Source organism: Ursus maritimus, unplaced genomic scaffold, assembly GCF_017311325.1.
Source record: "Ursus maritimus isolate PB19 unplaced genomic scaffold, ASM1731132v1 scaffold_14, whole genome shotgun sequence".
NCBI lineage: Eukaryota > Metazoa > Chordata > Mammalia > Carnivora > Ursidae > Ursus > Ursus maritimus.
The window spans coordinates 30,048,568-30,061,384 of record NW_024423786.1 but is presented as its reverse complement, the minus strand read 5'-3'; the positions used below and the strand labels follow the sequence as shown (position 1 = coordinate 30,061,384).

The window sequence follows — 12,817 nt, the reverse complement described above, 5'->3', positions numbered from 1 at the left end:
AGAAAAGTAGCTTTTTTGTTTCAAAGGCCTGTGGTGAGACACAATTCCACGACGTTAATCAATTTATTTCAATTGAGAGAGAAACACAAATGAAAGGTCCCCATTTCAGAAAAGGCCATGAAAATGTGAAGATGTTATTATTTCTAAGCTGAGAGGAGAGACGAGATTCTTTGCCTGGCACATTGCAGAAAGGTTCAATCAGCCAGGGCAGGGGAATAGATTTAAAATAGAAAAGTAATGGGAAAAGGGCTTTCCACGTAACAGAGTCGGTGACTGATGAAAAACCATCCCTCCGGAGCCAGCTCTATTAATACCCATTTCTTCCAGGCAGTTTGGAAAGTTTGAAAACCTACGTAGTTCTCATTTCCTAAAGCTTCTGAGCCTAATTACATATTTGTATCCGTACATAGATTTATATATATACATAGGTCTCATCCAGTGAAACATAGCTGCACACTCAACTTGTAGATCGCCATCTTCAAATAGAGATCTAAATTTGGAAAAACATCTGTATGCTGTATGCTGTTTTTCAAAGAAATAAAAAGGAGAATACTGGCCAAAAGACCATAATACCCAACTCACTGATGCATTCATTTATGCAACAGGTATTTATTGGACATTCACCTGATCACAAGCATACGACCTAATGCTTCACGACTCCAGCCCTCGCAAATGAACACTGAGCCAGTTCAGGGAGTAAGCTTTCCTAAGCCAAATTTTGGAGGCGCATTTCAGCACCAATTTGAAAAATCAAAAGCATAGGCTTCCCAAATGTTTAGAAACTACCCAGAACCACCTCCCTTTAATTTATCCCCTTACAATTAGGTGCCCCATGCTCTCTTGTAGGTCAGAAATAACAGGGACAATTTAATGCCTTATGACTGTCCATTAAATATCTAAATTATGTGTATTCAGATGAAAGCTGCTGTAGTATTTTAATAAAACCACACTAAATAATGCAGCTGGTAATAAATCTCTTAATAAAAAGGTAGTCAATGGTGCGTTTAATTTGATGACAGAGTCCACTTTCAAATAATCCAAAAATTGGATTTTTTAAAAACAAGATGCAAAGTCCACCTCTCTTGTGCTGTTCTGAAGAAATGTTATTTGCACACTTAGAAGACATCAATGTTAAGAGGCTTTCTTGCATATTTGAATTTGGTTGGAAAGCTTTGTTATTTGTTTCAGTTAAATGAATACACGTAATTGTCCAGCTACCCCAGGACATTTATGAAAACAAGATGTTCTGTCTTAACGAGGTTAGCTTGAGAGTGACATTCGAATCTGAGATGCCTCATTAGCTGCTCGGAAAACAGACTTCAATCTTCTGCTTTCCCTTTTCTAATATTAGCTAGCTAACAATAATTCAATTGCTTCAGTAACTCCAGGTGACTCCAATTTCATAGCAAGTTCTTCCAAAGGCTAAAGGGATCACTTTAAGTTCCTAAAGGCTTGACAGGAAGTGTGTTTACATCACTTTGTATGGCTCCAGCCCAGCACCATGCACCAAGGGGAGGAAGACAATGAAAAAAATATATATATATGCATGTGTATATATACACATGTATATATGTATTCTGGTCATTCTTTATGAATGGTGTGTATATATCCTCCAAAATCTGTTTCTGAACATAGAGAAAAGACGTTTAAATACACAGAAAGGGACAGAGAGCTACAACCTGTTTAAGTATCTAGTTGATATTTACATTGTCTGCCCTTTGTCATTTAACCTATAGTTTAAAATGAAAAAAAAAATCTTATTCTCATAAATTACCTCCATAATTTCATTTGCTGGAAAGCAGCCAGTTTAATTTCTATCATATGGAGAACATACTCTTTTCCATGAGGAGGACATTTTAAGACTAACGTAAAAGAAAACAAGTTGAAAAGTTAATATAAAACAAAACAATTGACTCCAAAGAGAAAATGGGTCATGCGGATTCTTATGTTAATTTTCTAAAATAAATAAAAAATTAACAAGGGTAGGCATACTCCATTACCGCTAAAGATAGTCACAGAAAGTTTACACAGATGTGCCTATATTTATTTGCACAAACACAGTTCCAAATTTCCTTTTGACTCCTGGGGAAGGCTAATTCCTAGAACACATTTCCTAGATGTCCTCTTTCATAGACCATGTCTTTGGACATGAAATTAATTCCAGGCAAAGAAATAAAATACTCAAAAAAGGAAAGTGGTTTTATGACCTGACCTTTAATGTTATTTTAAGAGACACTGTCATGGATCCTTGACTCTGCTGTCCATGCATCTTTTACCCATCTCTTGAGGGTCAAACAAATTTGGATATGGAAAACTTCCAAATCAGAAAAACGATGTGTACATCGACTAAGTTAATGCACTGGGGAAAGGATCGTTGTTTCCTGGAACTTTCGAAGCTAATGGCTATAGGTCGGCTAAAGCAGCATGACATACATATATACATATGCACACAGATATGCATTGATATACATATATATGCACCTGTACATACATTCATAAATATACACTCATATATACATACAGATTTATAAATATACAGTTGTTTTTTTGGTTTTGGTTTTGGTTTAATTCGCAGAGTCTATCTTACATTACCTAAACTATTATTACGGCTTGGGACAAACTTGAAATGTGAAAACTGACACTGCCTAATTTTATTTTGAGGAGGGGAAATTTTGGCATATCCTCCAGACCAGAATGGGGAAAGAAAGCCCCTCCATCCCTGTGTCAGCCAGAAGGAACATTAACATTTTGAGATTTCTAGCAAATTAACGGCCCGGGTAACAAAATGCAAGAAACTTTGGCCAGTCGCTTACTCACTCGGTTGGATCTGGCCACTTCTCCATGTATTCCCACCACACTAAATGGAGCATGAGTCATTTGAGTAATGAGTCAGAAAATGTTTAGCAGCCTCAGTGCAACAGCCAACGTGATGCTTAAGATAAATTTCAGAGGTATTAGGATAGTGTTTTCATTTTAGCTCTAGGCAGACCGTATCTCTCAGTGATGAACAAAATTCTTCCCTCCTTCCCAGGAGACAGAAGCTGGATCATATGCTATCTCAAGGTTCATTCCATCCCTAAGATGTAAAATTTCAAGAAAAAACAATTGTAAAAGGCAAAGGCAATGTATCAATGTGTGCAAAATGTGTATTGTGAAAGGCTGTCTGAATTCGTATTGTGAAATGCTGTCTGATGAATTCAGTGGTCACTTCAACGACAACTTCCCCCTCAAGCATTACACATTCTTGCTAAAAAGAAAACGCTCAACATGGGGCGCCTGAGTGGCTCAGTCCTTAAGCGTCTGCCTTCAGCTCAGGGCGTGATCCCAGCATTCTGGGATGGAGCCCCATGTCAGGCTCTCCCGCTGGGAGCCTGCTTCTTTCTCTCCCACTCCCCCTGCTTGTGTTCCCTCTCTCGCTGGCTGTCTCTCTCTGTTAAATAAATAAATAAAATCTTTTAAAAAAGGAAAGAAAAGAAAAGAAAACGTTCAACATGAAAAAAAAATTTTTAAATGAATTTTAGAATTCAGTGGAATTAATTTATCCTCACAATTTTTTAAATCCCCATGCCTAGATTATCACAATAGAAATTACCATCAGGCTTCGAGTTTTAATCACAGTTAACACTGTTAGCTGATTTTAACATTTCTTTCCAAATTCTGTTTTAATACTGAATGCTATTGTATCCTTCCGGTTAATCTTAATGTCCTTTTTCACCGTCCAGTGGTAGCACAAAGCCAACCGCCCAACAGTTGTGTGTCACTGAACGCCATCATGGAGGCAGTATAAAATAATGTACAGGATTGCTGGTTTGACGGTGAAAAGGCCTGAATTTGAGTACTGTCTTGGCAATTCACTGTCTTTCGAGCTCAGGCAAGTCACTCCTTCAGTGCAATAAGTTTCTTCTGCTACAGGTTTCATCTTGCATGACAGTTCCTATCAGCCAATTGAGGGTGTCTGCAGTGTGGACAGGATGCTGAGGGATGGAGTGCCACGCGTGATGAGCGATACCTGTCATGGGCGTACTACAGGGGAGTAGCGGCAATTTTGCCTTGTATTTGTCATTCATTGAATAGAGCAGTGCTGCTCACATGTGCATACAAATCGCTGGGCATCCTCTTTTTTTTTTTTAATGTGGATTTAGACTCAGTAAGTCTGGGGTGGTTGGCTGAAATGACACATTCCTAACATGATCCCAGGTAATGCTGATACTGCTGATTCAGGGACAACAAAAGAAGCAGGGTAAGGCCCCTCGCAGCTCCCACTAAATACATGCACACACTCCCTTCCTACTTTACGTATGTGAAAAGGTGCTTGCCATATGCCATGAATAGTAATAAACACATCAAATACATGATCGCACTGATTTCTCAACCACTTCCCCTTGCTCCCCCACCCCCCAAAAAAAAGGTAGCTAGCTCAAAGTTTCCAGGGAAGGAAATGAAGATTTAAAGAGGGTAATGAATTTGCCTACCATCACAAAGCTGATAGGTAGTGTAGATGAGATTTGAACCCAGGGAAACTAACCTGATGAGCACCCTTGTTCTTGATCTCTATTATATATTGTCTCAATATCATCACAACATTGGAGTGTATGCTTGGTTCCAGCCACTAGGCTGTTTTACACATATTACCTCTTCCTCTTTTCTTAACAATCCTAGGAGATGGGTTATATCATTATTTTTATATTACAGATAACAAAATTAATTAACCTTCCTTCAACTGCATCAAACTCGGTGAAACTATAGCAATTCCTATTTAAGTAAAAGATTAGATCAATAAAATACCAAAAATGAACTAAACACAAGGAACAGTATACTAATGAGAAGAAAATTTAGCAGCATGTATATTCACCAGGCTAAAAAAAAAATGCTTACGGCTATCAGCGAATATATAGAAAATATGCTCTTGTAAATTCACACCCCAGAAATGCATTTTTGACAGTGAGTCCAAATGCCTCTGTAGAGGTTAGCCATGAGGTCATCAGAGTCCAAATGATCAAGGGTCCCAAACAAAACCCATCAGTGGGATTTACAGTTGGAGAAGTAGCAAAGATTCATTTCTTATCACCCTCTTTTGCTACCTAAAAGATCCTTCTTTATTAACAAGCCAATGAAATAAGATTGTATCGGTAAATTTCCCTGGAGATGAGACTCCAGTACAAACAGCTGACAAATGGACGCTGCGCTTGTGCATGCTTAAGAAGAGCAAACACCACAGCCACACGAGCACAGCATTTTTGCTTTATTTTAAGGACACGTTTCAAACCTAAAGGTTTAAAGTATGAATCTCAACCTTGGTTGCAGGCTGCCCTCTGGAATCATGTGTGTGGAGGGGACATAAAAATACATACATACATACATACATACATACATACATACATACTGATGTCTAGATCCCGTCCCCAGAAATTCGGATCTAATTGGGCTGCGGTGCAACCTAGGGATCAGGATATTTTAAAGCTTCTTGGTTTTCTACTGTATAACCTAAATTGAGAATGACTTGATTAAAGCAACGCCTGTACTGTGGCAGGAGGAGGGGGGAGGTGCTGAGTGCAAATAGCTGCCAAAGAAATGCATGTCTAATTGCTGAATGTCATCATCAGAGCAGACTGTGCAGGTACTGAGATATTGGGAGTCTTTCTCTCCTGAAGGTATACTTAAATTTCATAAGCAGGTATATTGTAACAGAAAAGAATTGCAAAACATTTCCTAGTCTTTAGGACCACAACTATTTTCTCCCCTTACCAGAAAAGTATCCATTAGAGGGCAGTCTCTTCTTGGGAAGAAATGAATGGGGACACTCAACCTTCTCACCTGACCAAAGTTTAAAATATTGGCTGAGACTGTAACACTTGCATGAATTCCCTTCAAGACAATTTCCAGGAGATGAAGTATGTGGGGTGAAAAAATTTGTATTATATGTCAAGATACTGCCAAATTAAATATTTATATCTGTCTGCAAAAACTAAAAGGATAAAAGCTTACCCCAAAAGATAAATATGCACATGCATGAGAGGCCCTGAGGTGTACAAACATAATAATAACAACAAATAAAAGTAACATTTATTATATGCTTACTATGTGTCAGATTCTGATGCTATGGAATTTAAATATTTGACCTGATTCTCAGAACAATTCTATATTTTATACATAACTGAAGATACAAACTGTGAAAAGAAATTTGTCTAAGACCACACATCGAATAAGGGGCCAAGCCAACGTTTGAACTGCATTTGTCTGACTCCGAAGCCAAAGTCTTGTCGCCACCAATGATACCCTACCGAGTCAGAAGCAGCAGAGCCCTCGTGATCAGAAGACCACGTAACTTAGAACACATCGGCACCAGAAAGCATGAACCTCTTCATATTAGGCTATCCACAAAACCGAAGAAAAGGTGATTTGAGCAAAGTGAGAAATTCCTTACTTTCCTTACTCTTTTTCATATTTTAAGAATTTTCACAAGCTGTGTATGGTGCCCTTCATTTTCTTAGGCAACTCCTCTCAATCCCATTAAGAATGAATTTGGCATTCCGACGGCTATGTCTTCAGTCACTGTACAGAACCTTGAACTAGCTAGTCCCATTTCCTCAGAGACTTATTTCCTAGATCAGGGGTTGGCAAACGTTTTCTGTAAAGGGCCAGATAGTAAATATTCCAGGCTCTGCGGGCCCCATGGTCTCTACCGCAACCACCGAACTGTGCCGGTGTAGCATGAAAGCAGCCAGAGCTGACATGCTGATGTCGATGACAGATGATTCGAACGAAAGGGCAGGGCTGTGTTCCAGTAGAACTTTATTTATGGTCACTGAAACAATCATTTTCATGTGTCACAAATTCTTCTTCTTCTTTTGATTTTTTTTCAACCATTCAAAAATGTAAGAACCATTCTTAGCCCAGAAGCCACACAAAAATAGGCAGTGAGCTGGATTTGGCTGATGGCTGTCATTTGCCAACCCCTGTCCTAGATGAAAAGGTGTCCTATGTTAAAGGCATTTGCCATGATGCAAAGGTGCGGTCATGTTCAAAAATGGCAATAGATCCATGCTTAAAAAGCAAAAGTATCTCCAGGTACTGGTGTGTCAGAATCGCTTGTCTTCCCTAAAACCACTTTTAATATTAACCACAGATTATCTCTGTACCAAAAGCATCCCGGTTAAATCACCAGCCCTCTAGGAACCAACAACAACAAATAACTTCAATACCAACTTTAAAGAAGTTCATCACACACAATTACAATGCCTTCTGTCTCATAAACACTTCTTGAGAAAGGATTCTAGAATTTGAGATCTGAAAGGGATTTTTAAAGATCAGAGACCAGTTGTTCTCAAAAGGCATTCTCCAGAGCTTCCAGGTGCCTTACAGATATCTGTGGAAACAACCCCACAAAATGCCCCTGGATAAGAAATCTAGCATTTGCCACAACATGGATGGACCTAGAGGGCAGATGCCAAGTGAAGTAAGTCAAATGGAGAAAGACAAGTATCATATAATTCCACTTATATGCGGAATTTAAAAAATAAAATAAAAAGCAAACAAATGAGAAACAGACCCATAAGTACAGAGAACTGATGGTTGCTAGTCGGGAGGACATGGGGGGATGGACAAAATGGGTGAAGGGGAGCGGGAGATACAAGCTTCCAGTAACGGAATGAAGAAGTCGTGGGAATAAGTAGTGTAATAGCACTGTATGGCGACAGACGGTAGCTACACTTCTGGTGAGGATAGCATAACGTAGGGCTGTCCAATCACTAGTTTGACACCTGAAACTAATGTCACAGTGTGTCAGCTACTCTTCAATAGAAAGGAAGGAAGGAGGAAGGAAGGAAGGAAGGAAGGAAGGAAGGAAGGAAGGAAGGAAGGAAGGAAGAAGGAAAATCTAGCAAAAGTCTGCTGGACCCAGCTCCCACCAGCTCATGAGAACTGCTTGTTGAATTTTGGGGGTTTTGTGAGCCAACTAACATCAGGTTGATAATCTGAAGTTGTCCGGGGTGGGAGGTTTTACACCACAAAAATCCCCAAATCTGCCAATGCTGCATATCAAGGTTGGTGGTTGTTTTTTTTTTTCTTTCCCTCTGAGACCCAGTTGTTAAACATTTATCAGCATACCACTGCCCATTTACCCACTTCCAACGAAGAGGTTCCTCTTAGATCTGTTTTATACACACAGACTCTCTCTCACTCACTCAATGAATGGTTGAGTTCAGAGAAAAGTAAGGATTGCCCCAAGCCAAAAATAAGTGGATAAAGGATCAATCACTGTTCTGTTATCATCCTTAAATTATTGTTCCCTCCGTAATCCCAAATGTGCTCTCATTTCATATGAAATATGGTCAACTGCAGACTAAAGAATTTAAACATTTAGCCTAGGACCAAAAAATTTTAAAACCTATTACCCCTCTAATTTTATATGTTCCTCTAACTTGGACAAAAGAGAAAGAAATGACAAGGCACCACACTCCATTGTACAATCGTGATTCCAAAAGTGACATTTCTACTTCTGCATAAATGCTAGCTAACTACCCACAAAGCTCCAGCCCGTTTCCTTATTTCCTTACTTTTGCTACTGAAGAATGAAGATCTTTTCAGTGTGATACCTAGCAATGCCCTAATGCTCCTGTACTATTTCTGTTTGTTTTGAGGCAGGAGATTCTCTGATTATTCCTGGTTCCTGGTCTCACTCCGCTAAACTACGTGAGCCCATAAACCTAATCTAAACAAATCATTTTGAATATACTTTTTCTACATTTGCTGCCTTCGTCTTAGTTTTGCATCACTTCAGGCATCAACAGAACCGTTTTAATACAACCCTTTCCCTTTAACTGTACAAGTTTAGAAAATAAAAAAGAACATTTACAAACTGCTAGTTGAGCTAGAATATCTAAAAGGAGATTATATCCCTATTTGTCAGTCAATATGAAAACAGTTCATATAAGAGTAAGCTGAAGCTGAATAGTCTCTACCTAATTCTGAAACATTTCTCTCTAAGGTTTAGGAAAGAATACCCAGGACTCAAATGTTCCTGAGACTTTGCAACAACATATTCGTGCATAATCAGAAATGCGCAAACTTTAATAAATCTACCTCTCCAATCTTCAGAAAGCAATTTTTGGAGCCAGACACAGATGTATTTTGTTAGAGTTCGATTGAAACTCTTTACATTATATAGCCATGGTGGAATAACTGGGGTTATTCATACACAGTTTTAATTATTTATCTATGGACCCACATGGTGTTATTTTTCATTCAGATCCATAGCTAGTTACATATTCTGCAGCAAAATATTTAAATGAAATTCTGGGACTCACCAAGTCTTGTAGTCAAGGCAAGAAAGATCTATCAGTAGTCTGTGAGTCAACATCAGGCACCTACAAATTAAACCAGCCGTGGTACTCAAATGCACATCTCAACATAAAATTAATACTTCAATACATAAATTCTAACTCCAGTTGCTTTTCAAGAAAAACCTTCCAGAAACTTATTTTCTCTTCTTCTTCAATCAGTTCACAAGTAATGGAGCAGAATCAGTTACCTAGAGCCCTTTCATAGTCCATAAAAATATTTCCCAAATTCGGGTCCTGTGGAACAGGACTATGAGAGATATCACCATTGTTTTACTATTTTTTTAGAAGTTCCCAATTTGAGTAAGTCTGGGAGATGCTGGGTTTAACCAGTTTTCTTTTCTTGGGGCAATCTAGGAGCCTTCCTATGCTAGTATTCTTTGGGATTCGACAAGGAGGGCATTAAAATGAACAGAGTTTTCCACACTTTTTAAACCAAATTTTAAACCTTCTTCCCATGGAGTACTTCTAGAAGCAAGTGTCCCATGAGGCACGCTTTGAAGAATGCTGGTTCAAAGGACACAGCTGGGTTTAAATATGAGTGCCAAAATGAGAGCAGGAGAGAGGAGAGATCATGTGAGGTCCCTCAGCCGTGAGCACACCAGCAGCAGTGAGATGACCCAATAGAGCCTGCTGAGTTCTTCCTCACCGGTTTCCAGATCCTATCAAAAGAAGGAAGCACCCTAAGGGGGTCAGGATGGGAGATCAGCAATCCCATAAGATAAACTCGCCCCGATCTACTTGCTAGTTCCCATGAGTTACCATTTACTCATCACAGTAGTCAGATGTGTTCTAATCCATCAAGCTTCAAACTTAAGAATTTTCTTTTTACTTTCTTTTTTATTATTATTATGTTATGTTAGTCACCATACGCTACTTCATTAGCTCTTGATGTAGTGTTCCGTGATCCACTGTTTGCGTATAACACAAGAATTTTAAAAACAGACTGAACTTCACATGCAGCCAAGAGTCAACAAGAGGCAAAGGAAAGCAAGCATCCCGCCGAGGATGACAAGTTTAGAGAAGAGCCTTCCTTCCATCTAAGCTCAATATAAGAAGAATAATTACCTGATATTCACTGGGATAAAGAAAGGGGTTTGGAGAAATATTTTGTTTTGTCCCTGGAGTTTGGAGGTAAAACGACAGGCCCTTAGAAGCCACGAAGTCCCACTTTCTCATTTCACAAATGGGAAAATGGAGGCTCAAGGCATTTCATGGTTTGGTCAAGGCCAAGCAAGGCATTAACTAGATGCAGATTTGGGAGTGCTACTCAGATCTCTTGACTAATGGGTCCATTGAGCCAAAGGGAGTAGCTGACAAGCCCATGTGATTATCTCTGTCTCTATTTCTTGCTCTTTTATGAAGATTTAGCCACCATTTATTGAGCTTCTGATAAATGCAGGTGCTGTGTTAAAACATTTATAAATATTCTCTCATTTTATCATCTGACCATGGTAATGTTGTCAGCTTTATCCTTACTGTATAGCCATCACACGGAGAAGTGTCACGCCATGTCCAACATCACACAGTTTATCAGGTGTAGAATGTCTAATGGGGAGGCAAGTCAGCTTGACTTAAAAACTCAGGCACTTCACTCGACTTTCTTTTTTTACCTAGTCCACCCTTCTGCCACTCCTTCTCCTTCCTATTTCCATTTAAAAGCAGTTGTGATTAAAATCAAAGGTCAGCTGCCCATAACTTAACTCAAATGTTCTTTCTTCCTTGCTTTTAGAGACATATTACTATCTTCCATCATCCAAGTAGACCAAGAAGGATTTAGGCTGAGATGAGTATGCATCAAATGATCTGGGTGTCATTACCAATCGGGCACTCTGGAGGGGTCATTCTCTTGGCCCTTATGGAAGCTGAACTTGGTCATACTTCCTTTTTCCCCCATATCTACTAAAGATCAACTGACACAGAAGGGACGAATTTGCTAACAATTTACTACTGATTTCTTTAAAACACGTGTCATCAATAAAGGAGGCACACAGTCAAATGACTTTGGAATCCAGAGACAGGACCTGAAAAATACACCCCTAAATTTTTCAGATAGGGGCATACAGATCCTTTGCATCAGAATCCCTTGAAGCTGAAACTTCCTGACCCCATCCCAGCCTAACTAAGTCAGGATCTCTGGGATGGGATCCAGGACTCTGCATTTGAACAAGCTCCCCTGGTGATTATAATTTACACCAAAGTCAACCTAACCTAAGAAGTGACTTCTAAGTGTGTGGCTTATGGGACTCATATGTTTCCCAAGTTTTCCTCAAGAAACCGGAGTCCAGCTGCAGGAAGAATTGCTCATAAATATAATGCTGACATCACATACTGGAGACAATGTCTGTGTGAGGCCAATAAAGAGGGATGAAAACATTCTCCTGGGAGAGGCTACTGTCTGGGGTGGGTGAGATGTGCCAGACAGGTGACCCTGCAGACATCAGGAACAGTGCTATCTGTGAAACATGATTATCTTCCTTGGTGCTAATTTTAAACTCAACAAAAGTCAACAAGAAACCATTTGAATGTTGTTTTAACTCTTTTTTTCATAGAAAACCTAATACATGCAAGCACTGGGTAATATATTCAAATAGATGCAAAGCACTTCCAGTGAAAAATGAGTCTTCCTCCCACCCAGGCCTTCTAGGGACGACCACTGTTTCCTGCATTTCTGAAACACACTGAGCAGAGTAGCACATATATGTGTGTACTGCATTCTGTTACTACCATGGGAGGAAGCCCATTATGCCCACAGTTCGGTATCTTTCATTTCCCCCTCAGTGACATATGTTGGAGGCCATTCTCCACATAACATATACATTACATAATTCCTTTTAACAGTATCACAGCTTTCCATTATATAGATAAACCACAGATCTTGGCAGGTTCACTTGTGACGGATATTATGTTTCTCCCATTCCTTGAATGATACTACAAGGAGCACTCTTATTCATATGTCTTTGCCCACCTGTGAAGATTTATCTTCAGGATACATTTTTAGAAGTAAAATTGCAAGGGCAAAGGATACATGCGTTTTTATTTGAGATGTTGCCAAATTTTCCCTCCAAAGAGGCTGCAGCAATTTACACTTCTATTAATAGTATATGATACTGCTTTTTCCCCCACACTCTCACCAATACAGTGTACTTCTGATTGTAATTTAATTTGCCACTGAGACTTCTTACTAGAGAAAGTGCTGACCAGATAACATGAATAGAACTTGGCAGCTATATTTCTCCTGGAGAATGAACACATTGGCATTCTAATTTATCATCTTCTTAGGACTTAGGTAAGGATGAGTCAGTGGCCTTGACCCTCCTCAACTCTGGGTAAATGTACAAACTTAAGTTTCTGGACTTGCACATCCAGGTAAACAGTGATGCACCAAGAAACTACAGACCTACAAGGCTATTGAAAGGAGTCTTCCATTAATTTGTTCTTTGAAAATTTGAAAATAAATCACAAAAATAGAATATTTC

At 39.2% G+C, this 12,817-nt stretch overlaps 1 protein-coding gene across 6 annotated transcripts in view; it reads right to left on the bottom strand.

The window, feature by feature from the left end:
- The window catches only part of FHIT (fragile histidine triad diadenosine triphosphatase), a 1,380,201-nt gene that overhangs the window by 787,074 nt on the left and 580,310 nt on the right, over window positions 1-12,817 (bottom strand). Inside the window, exon 1 of one of the 6 annotated variants that reach the window (XM_040628606.1) lies at window positions 9,306-9,324. The exons of the other annotated variants lie outside the window; for them this stretch is intronic. The gene's annotated coding sequence lies outside the window, so the exon portion shown is untranslated. Of the gene's footprint in view, window positions 1-9,305; window positions 9,325-12,817 lie in introns of those variants that run through there. 6 annotated transcript variants of the gene reach the window in all.